The sequence below is a fragment of the Procambarus clarkii genome, unplaced genomic scaffold (assembly GCF_040958095.1).
Source record: "Procambarus clarkii isolate CNS0578487 unplaced genomic scaffold, FALCON_Pclarkii_2.0 HiC_scaffold_432, whole genome shotgun sequence".
In the NCBI taxonomy this organism is placed as follows: domain Eukaryota; kingdom Metazoa; phylum Arthropoda; class Malacostraca; order Decapoda; family Cambaridae; genus Procambarus; species Procambarus clarkii.
The window spans coordinates 19,692-36,348 of NW_027189465.1; positions in this window are offsets into that span (position 1 = coordinate 19,692).

Consider the following 16,657-nt stretch of genomic DNA (forward strand, 5'->3'; position numbering starts at 1 on the left):
GGAAGGGTGGCCAGGGGTGTAATACTGGGGAAGGGTGGCCAGGGGTGTAATACTGGGGAAGGGTGGCCAGGGGTGTAATACTGGGGAAGGGTGGCCAGGGGTGTAATACTGGGGAAGGGTGGCCAGGGGTGTAATACTGGGAAGGGTGGCCAGGGGTGTAATACTGGGGAAGGGTGGCCAGGGGTGTAATACTGGGGAAGGGTGGCCAGGGGTGTAATACTGGGGAAGGGTGGCCAGGGGTGTAATACTGGAGAAGGGTGGCCAGGGGTGTAATACTGGGGAAGGGTGGCCAGGGGTGTAATACTGGGGAAGGGTGGCCAGGGGTGTAATACTGGGGAAGGGTGGCCAGGGGTGTAATACTGGAGAAGGGTGGCCAGGGGTGTAATACTGGAGAAGGGTGGCCAGGGGTGTAATACTTGGGAAGGGGGCCAGGGGTGTAATACTAGGGGAAGGGTTGGCCAGGGGTGTAATACTGGGGAAGGGTGGCCAGGGGTGTAATACTGGAGAAGGGTGGCCAGGGGTGTAATACTGGAGAAGGGTGCCAGGGGTGTAATACTGGGGAAGGGGGCCAGGGGTGTAATACTGGGGAAGGGTGGCCAGGGGTGTAATACTGGGAGAAGGGTGGCCAGGGGTGTAATACTGGGGAAGGGTGGCCAGGGGTGTAATACTGGGGAAGGAGTGGCCAGGGGTGTAATACTGGGAAGGGTAGGCCAGGGGTGTAATACTGGGGAAGGGTGGCCAGGGGTGTAATACTGGGGAAGGGTAGGCCAGGGGTGTAATACTGGGGAAGGGTGGCCAGGGGTGTAATACTGGAGGAAGGGTGGCCAGGGGTGTAATACTGGGGAAGGGTGGCCAGGGGTGTAATACTGGGGAAGGGTGGCCAGGGGTGTAATACTGGGGAAGGGTGGCCAGGGGTGTAATACTGGGAGAAGGGTGGCCAGGGGTGTAATACTGGGGAAGGGTGGCCAGGGGTGTAATACTGGGGAAGGGTGGCCAGGGGTGTAATACTGGGGAAGGGTGGCCAGGGGTGTAATACTGGGAGAAGGGTGGCCAGGGGTGTAATACTGGGAAGGGTGGCCAGGGGTGTAATACTGGGGAAGGGTGGCCAGGGGTGTAATACTGGGGAAGGGTGGCCAGGGGTGTAATACTGGGGAAGGGAGGCCAGGGGTGTAATACTGGGGAAGGGTGGCCAGGGTGTAATACTGGGAAGGGTGGCCAGGGGTGTAATACTGGGGAAGGGTGGCCAGGGGTGTAATACTGGGGAAGGGTGGCCAGGGGTGTAATACTGAGAAGGGTGGCCAGGGGTGTAATACTGGGAAGGGTGGCCAGGGGTGTAATACTGGGGAAGGGATGGCCAGGGGTGTAATACTGGGGAAGGGTGGCCAGGGGTGTAATACTGGAGAAGGGAGGCCAGGGGTGTAATACTGGGGAAGGGTGGCCAGGGGTGTAATACTGGGAAAGGGTGGCCAGGGGTGTAATACTGGGGAAGGGTGGCCAGGGGTGTAATACTGGGAGAAGGTGGCCAGGGGTGTAATACTGGGGAAGGGTGGCCAGGGGTGTAATACTGGGGAAGGGTGGCCAGGGGTGTAATACTGGGGAAGGGTGGCCAGGGGTGTAATACTGGGGAAGGGTGGCCAGGGGTGTAATACTGGGAAGGGTGGCCAGGGGTGTAATACTGGGGAAGGGTGGCCAGGGGTGTAATACTGGGGAAGGGTGGCCAGGGGTGTAATACTGGGGAAGGGTGGCCAGGGGTGTAATACTGGGGAAGGGTGGCCAGGGGTGTAATACTGGGGAAGGGTGGCCAGGGGTGTAATACTGGGGAAGGGTGGCCAGGGGTGTAATACTGGGAAGGGTGGCCAGGGGTGTAATACTGGGAAGGGTGGCCAGGGGTGTAATACTGGGGAAGGGTGGCCAGGGGTGTAATACTGGGGAAGGGTGGCCAGGGGTGTAATACTGGGAAGGGTGGCCAGGGGTGTAATACTGGGGAAGGGTGGCCAGGGGTGTAATACTGGGGAAGGGTGGCCAGGGGTGTAATACTGGGGAAGGGTGGCCAGGGGTGTAATACTGGGGAAGGGTGGCCAGGGGTGTAATACTGGGGAAGGGTGGCCAGGGGTGTAATACTGGGAAGGGTGGCCAGGGGTGTAATACTGGGGAAGGGTGGCCAGGGGTGTAATACTGGGGAAGGGGTGGCCAGGGGGTGTAATACTGGGGAAGGGTGGCCAGGGGTGTAATACTGGAGAAGGGTGGCCAGGGGTGTAATACTGGAGAAGGGTGGCCAGGGTGTAATACTGGGAAGGGTAGGCCAGGGGTGTAATACTGGGGAAGGGTGGCCAGGGGTGTAATACTGGGGAAGGGTGGCCAGGGGTGTAATACTGGGAAGGGTGGCCAGGGGTGTAATACTGGAGAAGGGTGGCCAGGGGTGTAATACTGGGGAAGGGTGGCCAGGGGTGTAATACTGGGGAAGGGTGGCCAGGGGTGTAATACTGGGAAGGGTGGGCCAGGGGTGTAATACTGGGGAAGGGTGGCCAGGGGTGTAATACTGGGGAAGGGTGGCCAGGGGTGTAATACTGGGAAGGGTGGCCAGGGTGTAATACTGGGGAAGGGTGGCCAGGGGTGTAATACTGGAGAAGGGTGGCCAGGGGTGTAATACTGGGGAAGGGTGGCCAGGGGTGTAATACTGGGGAAGGGTGGCCAGGGGTGTAATACTGGGGAAGGGTGGCCAGGGGTGTAATACTGGGGAAGGGTGGCCAGGGGTGTAATACTGGGGAAGGGTGGCCAGGGGTGTAATACTGGGGAAGGGTGGCCAGGGGTGTAATACTGGGGAAGGGTGGCCAGGGGTGTAATACTGGGGAAGGGTGGCCAGGGGTGTAATACTGGGGAAGGGTGGCCAGGGGTGTAATACTGGGGAAGGGTGGCCAGGGGTGTAATACTGGAGAAGGGTGGCCAGGGGTGTAATACTGGGGAAGGGTGGCCAGGGGTGTAATACTGGGGAAGGGTGGCCAGGGGTGTAATACTGGGAAGGGTGGCCAGGGGTGTAATACTGGGGAAGGGTGGCCAGGGGTGTAATACTGGGGAAGGGTGGCCAGGGGTGTAATACTGGGGAAGGGTGGCCAGGGGTGTAATACTGGGGAAGGGTGGCCAGGGGTGTAATACTGGGGAAGGGTGGCCAGGGGTGTAATACTGGGGAAGGGTGGCCAGGGGTGTAATACTGGAGAAGGGTGGCCAGGGGTGTAATACTGGGGAAGGGTGGCCAGGGGTGTAATACTGGGGAAGGGTGGCCAGGGGGTGTAATACTGGGAGAAGGGATGGCCAGGGGTGAATACTGGGGAAGGGTGGCCAGGGGTGTAATACTGGGGAAGGGTGGCCAGGGGTGTAATACTGGGAAGGGTGGCCAGGGGTGTAATACTGGAGAAGGGTGGCCAGGGGTGTAATACTGGGGAAGGGTGGCCAGGGGTGTAATACTGGGGAAGGGTGGCCAGGGGTGTAATACTGGGGAAGGGTGGCCAGGGGTGTAATACTGGGGAAGGGAGGCCAGGGGTGTAATACTGGGGAAGGGTGGCCAGGGGTGTAATACTGGGAAGGGTGGCCAGGGGTGTAATACTGGGGAAGGGTGGCCAGGGGTGTAATACTGGGGAAGGGTGGCCAGGGGTGTAATACTGGGGAAGGGTGGCCAGGGGTGTAATACTGGGGAAGGGTGGCCAGGGGTGTAATACTGGGAAGGGTGGCCAGGGGTGTAATACTGGGGAAGGGTGGCCAGGGGTGTAATACTGGGAAGGGTGGCCAGGGGTGTAATACTGGGGAAGGGTGGCCAGGGGTGTAATACTGGGGAAGGGTGGCCAGGGGTGTAATACTGGGGAAGGGTGGCCAGGGGTGTAATACTGGGGAAGGGTGGCCAGGGGTGTAATACTGGGGAAGGGTGGCCAGGGGTGTAATACTGGGGAAGGGTGGCCAGGGGTGTAATACTGGGGAAGGGTGGCCAGGGGTGTAATACTGGGGAAGGGTGGCCAGGGGTGTAATACTGGGGAAGGGTGGCCAGGGGTGTAATACTGGGGAAGGGTGGCCAGGGGTGTAATACTGGGGAAGGGTGGCCAGGGGTGTAATACTGGGGAAGGGTGGCCAGGGGTGTAATACTGGGGAAGGGTGGCCAGGGGTGTAATACTGGGGAAGGGTGGCCAGGGGTGTAATACTGGGGAAGGGTGGCCAGGGGTGTAATACTGGGAAGGGTGGCCAGGGGTGTAATACTGGGGAAGGGTGGCCAGGGGTGTAATACTGGGGAAGGGTGCCAGGGGTGTAATACTGGGGAAGGGTGGCCAGGGGTGTAATACTGGGGAAGGGTGGCCAGGGGTGTAATACTGGGGAAGGGTGGCCAGGGGTGTAATACTGGGGAAGGGTGGCCAGGGGTGTAATACTGGGGAAGGGTGGCCAGGGGTGTAATACTGGGGAAGGGTGGCCAGGGGTGTAATACTGGGGAAGGGTGGCCAGGGGTGTAATACTGGGGAAGGGTGGCCAGGGGTGTAATACTGGGGAAGGGTGGCCAGGGGTGTAATACTGGGGAAGGGTGGCCAGGGGTGTAATACTGGGGAAGGGTGGCCAGGGGTGTAATACTGGGGAAGGGTGGCCAGGGGTGTAATACTGGGGAAGGGTGGCCAGGGGTGTAATACTGGGGAAGGGTGGCCAGGGGTGTAATACTGGGGAAGGGTGGCCAGGGGTGTAATACTGGGGAAGGGTGGCCAGGGGTGTAATACTGGGGAAGGGTGGCCAGGGGTGTAATACTGGGGAAGGGTGGCCAGGGGTGTAATACTGGGGAAGGGTGGCCAGGGGTGTAATACTGGGGAAGGGTGGCCAGGGGTGTAATACTGGGGAAGGGTGGCCAGGGGTGTAATACTGGGGAAGGGTGGCCAGGGGTGTAATACTGGGGAAGGGTGGCCAGGGGTGTAATACTGGGGAAGGGTGGCCAGGGGTGTAATACTGGGGAAGGGTGGCCAGGGGTGTAATACTGGGGAAGGGTGGCCAGGGGTGTAATACTGGGGAAGGGTGGCCAGGGGTGTAATACTGGGGAAGGGTGGCCAGGGGTGTAATACTGGGGAAGGGTGGCCAGGGGTGTAATACTGGGGAAGGGTGGCCAGGGGTGTAATACTGGGGAAGGGTGGCCAGGGGTGTAATACTGGGGAAGGGTGGCCAGGGGTGTAATACTGGGGAAGGGTGGCCAGGGGTGTAATACTGGGGAAGGGTGGCCAGGGGTGTAATACTGGGGAAGGGTGGCCAGGGGTGTAATACTGGGGAAGGGTGGCCAGGGGTGTAATACTGGGGAAGGGTGGCCAGGGGTGTAATACTGGGGAAGGGTGGCCAGGGGTGTAATACTGGGGAAGGGTGGCCAGGGGTGTAATACTGGGGAAGGGTGGCCAGGGGTGTAATACTGGGGAAGGGTGGCCAGGGGTGTAATACTGGGGAAGGGTGGCCAGGGGTGTAATACTGGGGAAGGGTGGCCAGGGGTGTAATACTGGGGAAGGGTGGCCAGGGGTGTAATACTGGGGAAGGGTGGCCAGGGGTGTAATACTGGGGAAGGGTGGCCAGGGGTGTAATACTGGGGAAGGGTGGCCAGGGGTGTAATACTGGGGAAGGGTGGCCAGGGGTGTAATACTGGGGAAGGGTGGCCAGGGGTGTAATACTGGGGAAGGGTGGCCAGGGGTGTAATACTGGGGAAGGGTGGCCAGGGGTGTAATACTGGGGAAGGGTGGCCAGGGGGTGTAATACTGGGGAAGGGTGGCCAGGGGTGTAATACTGGGGAAGGGTGGCCAGGGGTGTAATACTGGGGAAGGGTGGCCAGGGGTGTAATACTGGGGAAGGGTGGCCAGGGGTGTAATACTGGGGAAGGGTGGCCAGGGGTGTAATACTGGGGAAGGGTGGCCAGGGGTGTAATACTGGGGAAGGGTGGCCAGGGGTGTAATACTGGGGAAGGGATGGCCAGGGGTGTAATACTGGGGAAGGGTGGCCAGGGGTGTAATACTGGGGAAGGGTGGCCAGGGGTGTAATACTGGGGAAGGGTGGCCAGGGGTGTAATACTGGGGAAGGGTGGCCAGGGGTGTAATACTGGGGAAGGGTGGCCAGGGGTGTAATACTGGGGAAGGGTGGCCAGGGGTGTAATACTGGGGAAGGGTGGCCAGGGGTGTAATACTGGGGAAGGGTGGCCAGGGGTGTAATACTGGGGAAGGGTGGCCAGGGGTGTAATACTGGGGAAGGGTGGCCAGGGGTGTAATACTGGGGAAGGGTGGCCAGGGGTGTAATACTGGGGAAGGGTGGCCAGGGGTGTAATACTGGGGAAGGGTGGCCAGGGGTGTAATACTGGGGAAGGGTGGCCAGGGGTGTAATACTGGGGAAGGGTGGCCAGGGGTGTAATACTGGGGAAGGGTGGCCAGGGGTGTAATACTGGGGAAGGGTGGCCAGGGGTGTAATACTGGGGAAGGGTGGCCAGGGGTGTAATACTGGGGAAGGGTGGCCAGGGGTGTAATACTGGGGAAGGGTGGCCAGGGGTGTAATACTGGGGAAGGGTGGCCAGGGGTGTAATACTGGGGAAGGGTGGCCAGGGGTGTAATACTGGGGAAGGGTGGCCAGGGGTGTAATACTGGGGAAGGGTGGCCAGGGGTGTAATACTGGGGAAGGGTAGGCCAGGGGTGTAATACTGGGGAAGGGTGGCCAGGGGTGTAATACTGGGAAGGGTGGCCAGGGGTGTAATACTGGGGAAGGGTGGCCAGGGGTGTAATACTGGGGAAGGGTGGCCAGGGGTGTAATACTGGGGAAGGGTGGCCAGGGGTGTAATACTGGGGAAGGGTGGCCAGGGGTGTAATACTGGGGAAGGGTGGCCAGGGGTGTAATACTGGGGAAGGGTGGCCAGGGGTGTAATACTGGGGAAGGGTGGCCAGGGGTGTAATACTGGGGAAGGGTGGCCAGGGGTGTAATACTGGGGAAGGGTGGCCAGGGGTGTAATACTGGGGAAGGGTGGCCAGGGGTGTAATACTGGGGAAGGGTGGCCAGGGGTGTAATACTGGGGAAGGGTGGCCAGGGGTGTAATACTGGGGAAGGGTGGCCAGGGGTGTAATACTGGGGAAGGGTGGCCAGGGGTGTAATACTGGGGAAGGGTGGCCAGGGGTGTAATACTGGGGAAGGGTGGCCAGGGGTGTAATACTGGGGAAGGGTGGCCAGGGGTGTAATACTGGGGAAGGGTGGCCAGGGGTGTAATACTGGGGAAGGGTGGCCAGGGGTGTAATACTGGGGAAGGGTGGCCAGGGGTGTAATACTGGGGAAGGGTGGCCAGGGGTGTAATACTGGGGAAGGGTGGCCAGGGGTGTAATACTGGGGAAGGGTGGCCAGGGGTGTAATACTGGGGAAGGGTGGCCAGGGGTGTAATACTGGGGAAGGGTGGCCAGGGGTGTAATACTGGGGAAGGGTGGCCAGGGGTGTAATACTGGGGAAGGGTGGCCAGGGGTGTAATACTGGGGAAGGGTGGCCAGGGGTGTAATACTGGGGAAGGGTGGCCAGGGGTGTAATACTGGGGAAGGGTGGCCAGGGGTGTAATACTGGGAAGGGTGGCCAGGGGTGTAATACTGGGGAAGGGTGGCCAGGGGTGTAATACTGGGGAAGGGTGGCCAGGGGTGTAATACTGGGGAAGGGTGGCCAGGGGTGTAATACTGGGGAAGGGTGGCCAGGGGTGTAATACTGGGGAAGGGTGGCCAGGGGTGTAATACTGGGGAAGGGTGGCCAGGGGTGTAATACTGGGGAAGGGTGGCCAGGGGTGTAATACTGGGGAAGGGTGGCCAGGGGTGTAATACTGGGGAAGGGTGGCCAGGGGTGTAATACTGGGGAAGGGTGGCCAGGGGTGTAATACTGGGGAAGGGTGGCCAGGGGTGTAATACTGGGGAAGGGTGGCCAGGGGTGTAATACTGGGGAAGGGTGGCCAGGGGTGTAATACTGGGGAAGGGTGGCCAGGGGTGTAATACTGGGGAAGGGTGGCCAGGGGTGTAATACTGGGGAAGGGTGGCCAGGGGTGTAATACTGGGGAAGGGTGGCCAGGGGTGTAATACTGGGGAAGGGTGGCCAGGGGTGTAATACTGGGGAAGGGTGGCCAGGGGTGTAATACTGGGGAAGGGTGGCCAGGGGTGTAATACTGGGGAAGGGTGGCCAGGGGTGTAATACTGGGGAAGGGTGGCCAGGGGTGTAATACTGGGGAAGGGTGGCCAGGGGTGTAATACTGGGGAAGGGTGGCCAGGGGTGTAATACTGGGGAAGGGTGGCCAGGGGTGTAATACTGGGGAAGGGTGGCCAGGGGTGTAATACTGGGGAAGGGTGGCCAGGGGTGTAATACTGGGGAAGGGTGGCCAGGGGTGTAATACTGGGGAAGGGTGGCCAGGGGTGTAATACTGGGGAAGGGGCCAGGGGTGTAATACTGGGGAAGGGTGGCCAGGGGTGTAATACTGGGGAAGGGTGGCCAGGGGTGTAATACTGGGGAAGGGTGGCCAGGGGTGTAATACTGGGAAGGGCCAGGGTGTAATACTGGGGAAGGGAGGCCAGGGGTGTAATACTGGGGAAGGGTGGCCAGGGGTGTAATACTGGGGAAGGGTGGCCAGGGGTGTAATACTGGGAAGGGTGGCCAGGGGTGTAATACTGGGGAAGGGTGGCCAGGGGTGTAATACTGGGGAAGAGTGGCCAGGGGTAATACTGGGGAAGGGTGGCCAGGGGTGTAATACTGGGGAAGGGTGGCCAGGGGTGTAATACTGGGGAAGGGTGGCCAGGGGTGTAATACTGGGGAAGGGTGGCCAGGGGTGTAATACTGGGGAAGGGTGGCCAGGGGTGTAATACTGGGAAGGGTGGCCAGGGGTGTAATACTGGGGAAGGGTGGCCAGGGGTGTAATACTGGGGAAGGGTGGCCAGGGGTGTAATACTGGGGAAGGGTGGCCAGGGGTGTAATACTGGGGAAGGGTGGCCAGGGGTGTAATACTGGGGAAGGGTGGCCAGGGGTGTAATACTGGGGAAGGGTGGCCAGGGGTGTAATACTGGGGAAGGGTGGCCAGGGGTGTAATACTGGGGAAGGGTGGCCAGGGGTGTAATACTGGGGAAGGGTGGCCAGGGGTGTAATACTGGGAAGGGTGGCCAGGGGTGTAATACTGGGGAAGGGTGGCCAGGGGTGTAATACTGGGGAAGGGTGGCCAGGGGTGTAATACTGGGGAAGGGTGGCCAGGGGTGTAATACTGGGGAAGGGTGGCCAGGGGTGTAATACTGGGGAAGGGTGGCCAGGGGTGTAATACTGGGGAAGGGTGGCCAGGGGTGTAATACTGGGGAAGGGTGGCCAGGGGTGTAATACTGGGGAAGGGTGGCCAGGGGTGTAATACTGGGGAAGGGTGGCCAGGGGTGTAATACTGGGGAAGGGTGGCCAGGGGTGTAATACTGGGGAAGGGTGGCCAGGGGTGTAATACTGGGGAAGGGTGGCCAGGGGTGTAATACTGGGGAAGGGTGGCCAGGGGTGTAATACTGGGGAAGGGTGGCCAGGGGTGTAATACTGGGGAAGGGTGGCCAGGGGTGTAATACTGGGGAAGGGTGGCCAGGGGTGTAATACTGGGGAAGGGTGGCCAGGGGTGTAATACTGGGGAAGGGTGGCCAGGGGTGTAATACTGGGGAAGGGTGGCCAGGGGTGTAATACTGGGGAAGGGTGGCCAGGGTGTAATACTGGGGAAGGGTGGCCAGGGGTGTAATACTGGGGAAGGGTGGCCAGGGGTGTAATACTGGGAAGGGTGGCCAGGGGTGTAATACTGGGGAAGGGTGGCCAGGGGTGTAATACTGGGGAAGGGTGGCCAGGGGTGTAATACTGGGGAAGGGTGGCCAGGGGTGTAATACTGGGGAAGGGTGGCCAGGGGTGTAATACTGGGGAAGGGTGGCCAGGGGTGTAATACTGGGGAAGGGTGGCCAGGGGTGTAATACTGGGGAAGGGTGGCCAGGGGTGTAATACTGGGGAAGGGTGGCCAGGGGTGTAATACTGGGGAAGGGTGGCCAGGGGTGTAATACTGGGGAAGGGTGGCCAGGGGTGTAATACTGGGGAAGGGTGGCCAGGGGTGTAATACTGGGGAAGGGTGGCCAGGGGTGTAATACTGGGGAAGGGTGGCCAGGGGTGTAATACTGGGGAAGGGTGGCCAGGGGTGTAATACTGGGGAAGGGTGGCCAGGGGTGTAATACTGGGGAAGGGTGGCCAGGGGTGTAATACTGGGGAAGGGTGGCCAGGGGTGTAATACTGGGGAAGGGTGGCCAGGGGTGTAATACTGGGGAAGGGTGGCCAGGGGTGTAATACTGGGGAAGGGTGGCCAGGGGTGTAATACTGGGGAAGGGTGGCCAGGGGTGTAATACTGGGGAAGGGTGGCCAGGGGTGTAATACTGGGGAAGGGTGGCCAGGGGTGTAATACTGGGGAAGGGTGGCCAGGGGTGTAATACTGGGGAAGGGTGGCCAGGGGTGTAATACTGGGGAAGGGTGGCCAGGGGTGTAATACTGGGGAAGGGTGGCCAGGGGTGTAATACTGGGGAAGGGTGGCCAGGGGTGTAATACTGGGGAAGGGTGGCCAGGGGTGTAATACTGGGGAAGGGTGGCCAGGGGTGTAATACTGGGGAAGGGTGGCCAGGGGTGTAATACTGGGGAAGGGTGGCCAGGGGTGTAATACTGGGGAAGGGTGGCCAGGGGTGTAATACTGGGGAAGGGTGGCCAGGGGTGTAATACTGGGGAAGGGTGGCCAGGGGTGTAATACTGGGGAAGGGTGGCCAGGGGTGTAATACTGGGGAAGGGTGGCCAGGGGTGTAATACTGGGAAGGGTGGCCAGGGGTGTAATACTGGGGAAGGGAGGCCAGGGGTGTAATACTGGGGAAGGGTGGCCAGGGGTGTAATACTGGAGAAGGGTGGCCAGGGGTGTAATACTGGGGAAGGGTGGCCAGGGGTGTAATACTGGGGAAGGGTGGCCAGGGGTGTAATACTGGGGAAGGGTGGCCAGGGGTGTAATACTGGGGAAGGGTGGCCAGGGGTGTAATACTGGGGAAGGGTGGCCAGGGGTGTAATACTGGGGAAGGGTGGCCAGGGGTGTAATACTGGGGAAGGGTGGCCAGGGGTGTAATACTGGGGAAGGGTGGCCAGGGGTGTAATACTGGGGAAGGGTAGGCCAGGGGTGTAATACTGGGGAAGGGTGGCCAGGGGTGTAATACTGGGGAAGGGTGGCCAGGGGTGTAATACTGGGGAAGGGTGGCCAGGGGTGTAATACTGGGGAAGGGTAGGCCAGGGGTGTAATACTGGGGAAGGGTGGCCAGGGGTGTAATACTGGGGAAGGGTGGCCAGGGGTGTAATACTGGGGAAGGGTGGCCAGGGGTGTAATACTGGAGAAGGGAGGCCAGGGGAGTAATACTGGGGAAGGGAGGCCAGGGGTGTAATACTGGGGAAGGGTGGCCAGGGGTGTAATACTGGGGAAGGGTGGCCAGGGGTGTAATACTGAGGAAGGGTGGCCAGGGGTGTAATACTGGGGAAGGGTGGCCAGGGGTGTAATACTGGGGAAGAGTGGCCAGGGGTGTAATACTGGGGAAGGGTGGCCAGGGGTGTAATACTGGGGAAGGGTGGCCAAGGGTGTAATACTGGGGAAGGGTGGCCAGGGGTGTAATACTGGGGAAGGGTGGCCAGGGGTGTAATACTGGGGAAGAGTGGCCAGGGGTGTAATACTGGGAAGGGTGGCCAGGGGTGTAATACTGGGGAAGAGTGGCCAGGGGTGTAATACTGGGGAAGGGTGGCCAGGGGTGTAATACTGGGGAAGGGTGGCCAAGGGTGTAATACTGGGGAAGGGTGGCCAGGGGTGTAATACTGGGGAAGGGTGGCCAGGGGTGTAATACTGGGGAAGGGTGGCCAGGGGTGTAATACTGGGGAAGGGTGGCCAGGGGTGTAATACTGGGGAAGGGTGGCCAGGGGTGTAATACTGGAGAAGGGTGGCCAGGGGTGTAATACTGAGGAAGGGTGGCCAGGGGTGTAATACTGGGGAAGAGTGGCCAGGGGTGTAATACTGGGGAAGGGTGGCCAGGGGTGTAATACTGGGGAAGGGTGGCCAGGGGTGTAATACTGGGGAAGGGAGGCCAGGGATGTAATACTGGGGAAGGGTGGCCAGGGGTGTAATACTGGGGAAGGGTGGCCAGGGGTGTAATACTGAGGAAGGGTGGCCAGGGGTGTAATACTGGGGAAGGGTGGCCAGGGGTGTAATACTGCGGAAGAGTGGCCAGGGGTGTAATACTGGGGAAGGGTGGCCAGGGGTGTAATACTGGGGAAGGGTGGCCAGGGGTGTAATACTGGGGAAGGGTGGCAAGGGGTGTAATACTGGGGAAGGGTGGCCACGGGTGTAATACTGGGGAAGAGTGGCCAGGGGTGTAATACTGGGGAAGGGTGGCCAGGGGTGTAATACTGGGGAAAGGTGGCCAGGGGTGTAATACTGGGGAAGGGTGGCCAGGGGTGTAATACTGGGGAAGGGTGGCCAGGGGTGTAATACTGGGGAAGGGTGGCCAAGGGTGTAATACTGGGGAAGGGTGGCCAGGGCTGTAATACTGGGGAAGGGTGGCCAGGGGTGTAATACTGGGGAAGAGTGGCCAGGGGTGTAATACTGGGGAAGGGTGGCCAGGGGTGTAATACTGGGGAAGGGTGGCCAAGGGTGTAATACTGGGGAAGGGTGGCCAGGGGTGTAATACTGGGGAAGGGTGGCCAGGGGTGTAATACTGGGGAAGGGTGGCCAGGGGTGTAATACTGGGGAAGGGTGGCCAGGGGTGCAATACTGGAGAAAGGAGGCCAGGGGTGTAATACTGGGGAAGGGTGGCCAGGGGTGTAATACTCGAGAAGGGTGGCCAGGGGTGTAATACTCGAGAAGGGAGGCCAGGGGTGTAATACTGGGGAAGGGTGGCCAGGGGTGTAATACTGGAGAAGGGTGGCCAGGGGTGTAATACTGGGGAAGGGTGGCCAGGGGTGTAATACTGGGGAAGGGTGGCCAGGGGTGTAATACTGGGGAAGGGTGGCCAGGGGTATAATACTGGGGAAGAGTGGCCAGGGGTGTAATACTGGGGAAGGGTGGCCAGGGGTGTAATACTGGGGAAGGGTGGCCAGGGGTGTAATACTGGGGAAGGGTGGCCAGGGGTGTAATACTGGGGAAGGGAGGCCAGGGGTGTAGTACTGGGGAAGGGAGGCCAGGGGTGTAATACTGGGGAAGGGTGGCCAGGGGTGTAATACTGGGGAAGGGTGGCCAGGGGTGTAATACTGGGGAAGGGTGGCCAGGGGTGTAATACTGGAGAAGGGAGGCCAGGGGTGTAATACTGGGGAAGGGTGGCCAGGGGTGTAATACTGGGGAAGGGTGGCCAGGGGTGTAATACTGGGGAAGGGTGGCCAGGGGTGTAATACTGGAGAAGGGAGGCCAGGGGTGTAATACTGGGGAAGGGAGGCCAGGGGTGTAATACTGGGGAAGGGTGGCCAGGGGTGTAATACTGGGGAAGGGTGGCCAGGGGTGTAATACTGAGGAAGGGTGGCCAGGGGTGTAATACTGGGGAAGGGTGGCCAGGGGTGTAATACTGGGGAAGAGTGGCCAGGGGTGTAATACTGGGGAAGGGTGGCCAGGGGTGTAATACTGGGGAAGGGTGGCCAGGGGTGTAATACTGGGGAAGGGAGGCCAGGGGTGTAGTACTGGGGAAGGGAGGCCAGGGGTGTAATACTGGGGAAGGGTGGCCAGGGGTGTAATACTGGGGAAGGGTGGCCAGGGGTGTAATACTGGGGAAGGGTGGCCAGGGGTGTAATACTGGAGAAGGGAGGCCAGGGGTGTAATACTGGGGAAGGGTGGCCAGGGGTGTAATACTGGGGAAGGGTGGCCAGGGGTGTAATACTGGGGAAGGGTGGCCAGGGGTGTAATACTGGAGAAGGGAGGCCAGGGGTGTAATACTGGGGAAGGGAGGCCAGGGGTGTAATACTGGGGAAGGGTGGCCAGGGGTGTAATACTGGGGAAGGGTGGCCAGGGGTGTAATACTGAGGAAGGGTGGCCAGGGGTGTAATACTGGGGAAGGGTGGCCAGGGGTGTAATACTGGGGAAGAGTGGCCAGGGGTGTAATACTGGGGAAGGGTGGCCAGGGGTGTAATACTGGGGAAGGGTGGCCAAGGGTGTAATACTGGGGAAGGGTGGCCAGGGCTGTAATACTGGGGAAGGGTGGCCAGGGGTGTAATACTGGGGAAGGGTGGCCAGGGGTGTAATGCTGGGGAAGGGTGGCCAGGGGTGTAATGCTGGGGAAGGGTGGCCAGGGGTGTAATACTGGGGAAGAGTGGCCAGGGGTGTAATACTGGGGAAGGGTGGCCAGGGGTGTAATACTGGGGAAGGGTGGCCAAGGGTGTAATACTGGGGAAGGGTGGCCAGGGGTGTAATACTGGGGAAGTGGGCTCCCACAGTGACTTGCTGCCTTCTGTTACTTAGGTACTCCCTTATACATACTTATACATATATATACTCCCGTCTGTATGTGTGTGTGTGTGTAATTACCTAAGTGTAGTTACAGGATGAGAGCTACGCTCGTGGTGTCCCGTCTTCCCAGCACTCTTTGTCATATAACAAAGTGTGTGTGTGTGTGTGTGTGTGTGTGTGTGTGTGTGTGTGTGTGTGTGTGTGTGTGTGTGTGTGTGTGTGTGTGTGTGTGTGTGTGTGTGTGTGTGTGTGTACTCACCTAGTTGTACTCACCTAGTTGTGTTTGCGGGGGTTGAGCTCTGGCTCTTTGGTCTCGCCTCTCAACCGTCAATCAACAGGTGTACAGATTCCTGAGCCTATTGGGTTCTCTCATATCTACACTTGAAACTGTGTATGGAGTCAGCCTCCACCACATCACTTCCTAATGCATTCCATTTGTCAACCACTCTGACACTAAAAAAGTTCTTTCTAATATCTCTGTGGCTCATTTGGGCACTCAGTTTCCACCTGTGTCCCCTTGTACGTGATCCCCTTGTGTTAAATAGACTGTCTTTATCTACCCTATCAATTCCCTTCAGAATCTTGAATGTGGTGATCATGTCTCCCCTAACTCTTATGTCTTCCAGCGAAGTGAGGTTTAATTCCCGTAGTCTCTCCTCGTAGCTCATACCTCTCAGCTCGGGTACTAGTCTGGTGGCAAACCTTTGAACCTTTTCCAGTTTAGTCTTATCCTTGACTAGATATGGACTCCATGCTGGGGCTGCATACTCCAGGATTGGCCTGACATATGTGGTATACAAAGTTCTGAATGATTCTTTACACAAGTTTCTGAATGCCGTTCGTATGTTGGCCAGCCTGGCATATGCCGCTGATGTTATCCGCTTGATATGTGCTGCAGGAGACAGGTCTGGCGTGATATCAACCCCCAAGTCTTTTTCCTTCTCTGACTCCTGAAGAATTTCCTCTCCCAGATGATACCTTGTATCTGGCCTCCTGCTCCCTACACCTATCTTCATTACATTACATTTGGTTGGGTTAAACTCTAACAACCATTTGTTCGACCATTCCTTCAACTTGTCTAGGTCTTCTTGAAGCCTCAAACAGTCCTCCTCTGTTTTAATCCTTCTCATAATTTTAGCATCGTCTGCAAACATTGAGAGAAATGAATCGATACCCTCTGGGAGATCATTTACATATATCAGAAACAAGATAGGACCGAGTACAGAGCCCTGTGGGACTCCACTGGTGACTTCACGCCAATCGGAGGTCTCACCCCTCACCGTAACTCTCTGCTTCCTATTGCTTAGATACTCCCTTATCCACTGGAGCACCTTACCAGCTACACCTGCCTGTCTCTCCAGCTTATGTACCAGCCTCTTATGCGGTACTGTGTCAAAGGCTTTCCGACAATCCAAGAAAATGCAGTCCGCCCAGCCCTTTCTTTCTTGCTTAATCTTTGTCACCGGATCGTAGAATTCTATCAAGCCTGTAAGGCAAGATTTACCCTCCCTGAACCCATGTTGGCGATTTGTCACGAAGTCCCTTCTCTCCAGATGTGTTACCAGGTTTTTTCTCACGATCTTCTCCATCACCTTGCATGGTATACAAGTCAAGGACACTGGCCTGTAGTTCAGTGCCTCTTGCCTGTCGCCCTTTTTGTATATTGGGACCACATTCGCCGTCTTCCATATTTCTGGTAGGTCTCCCGTCTCCAGTGACTTACTATACACTATGGAGAGTGGCAAGCAAAGTGCCTCTGCACACTCTTTCAGTATCCATGGTGAGATCCCATCTGGACCAACAGTCTTTCTAACATCCAGATCCAGCAGGTGTCTCTTGACCTCCTCTCTCGTAATTTCGAACTCTTCCAAGGCCGCCTGGTTTACCTCCCTTTCTCCTAGCACAGTGACCTCACCTTGTTCTATTGTGAAGACCTCCTGGAACCTCTTGTTGAGTTCTTCACACACCTCTCTGTCATTCTCTGTATACCTGTCCTCGCCTGTTCGAAGTTTCTATACCTGTTCTTTCACTGTTGTTTTCCTTCTGATGTGACTGTGGAGTAGCTTTGGTTCGGTCTTGGCTTTGTTTGCTATATCATTTTCAAAACTTTTCTCTGCTTCTCTTCTCACCCTGACGTACTCATTCCTGGTTCTCTGGTATCCCTCTCTGCTTTCT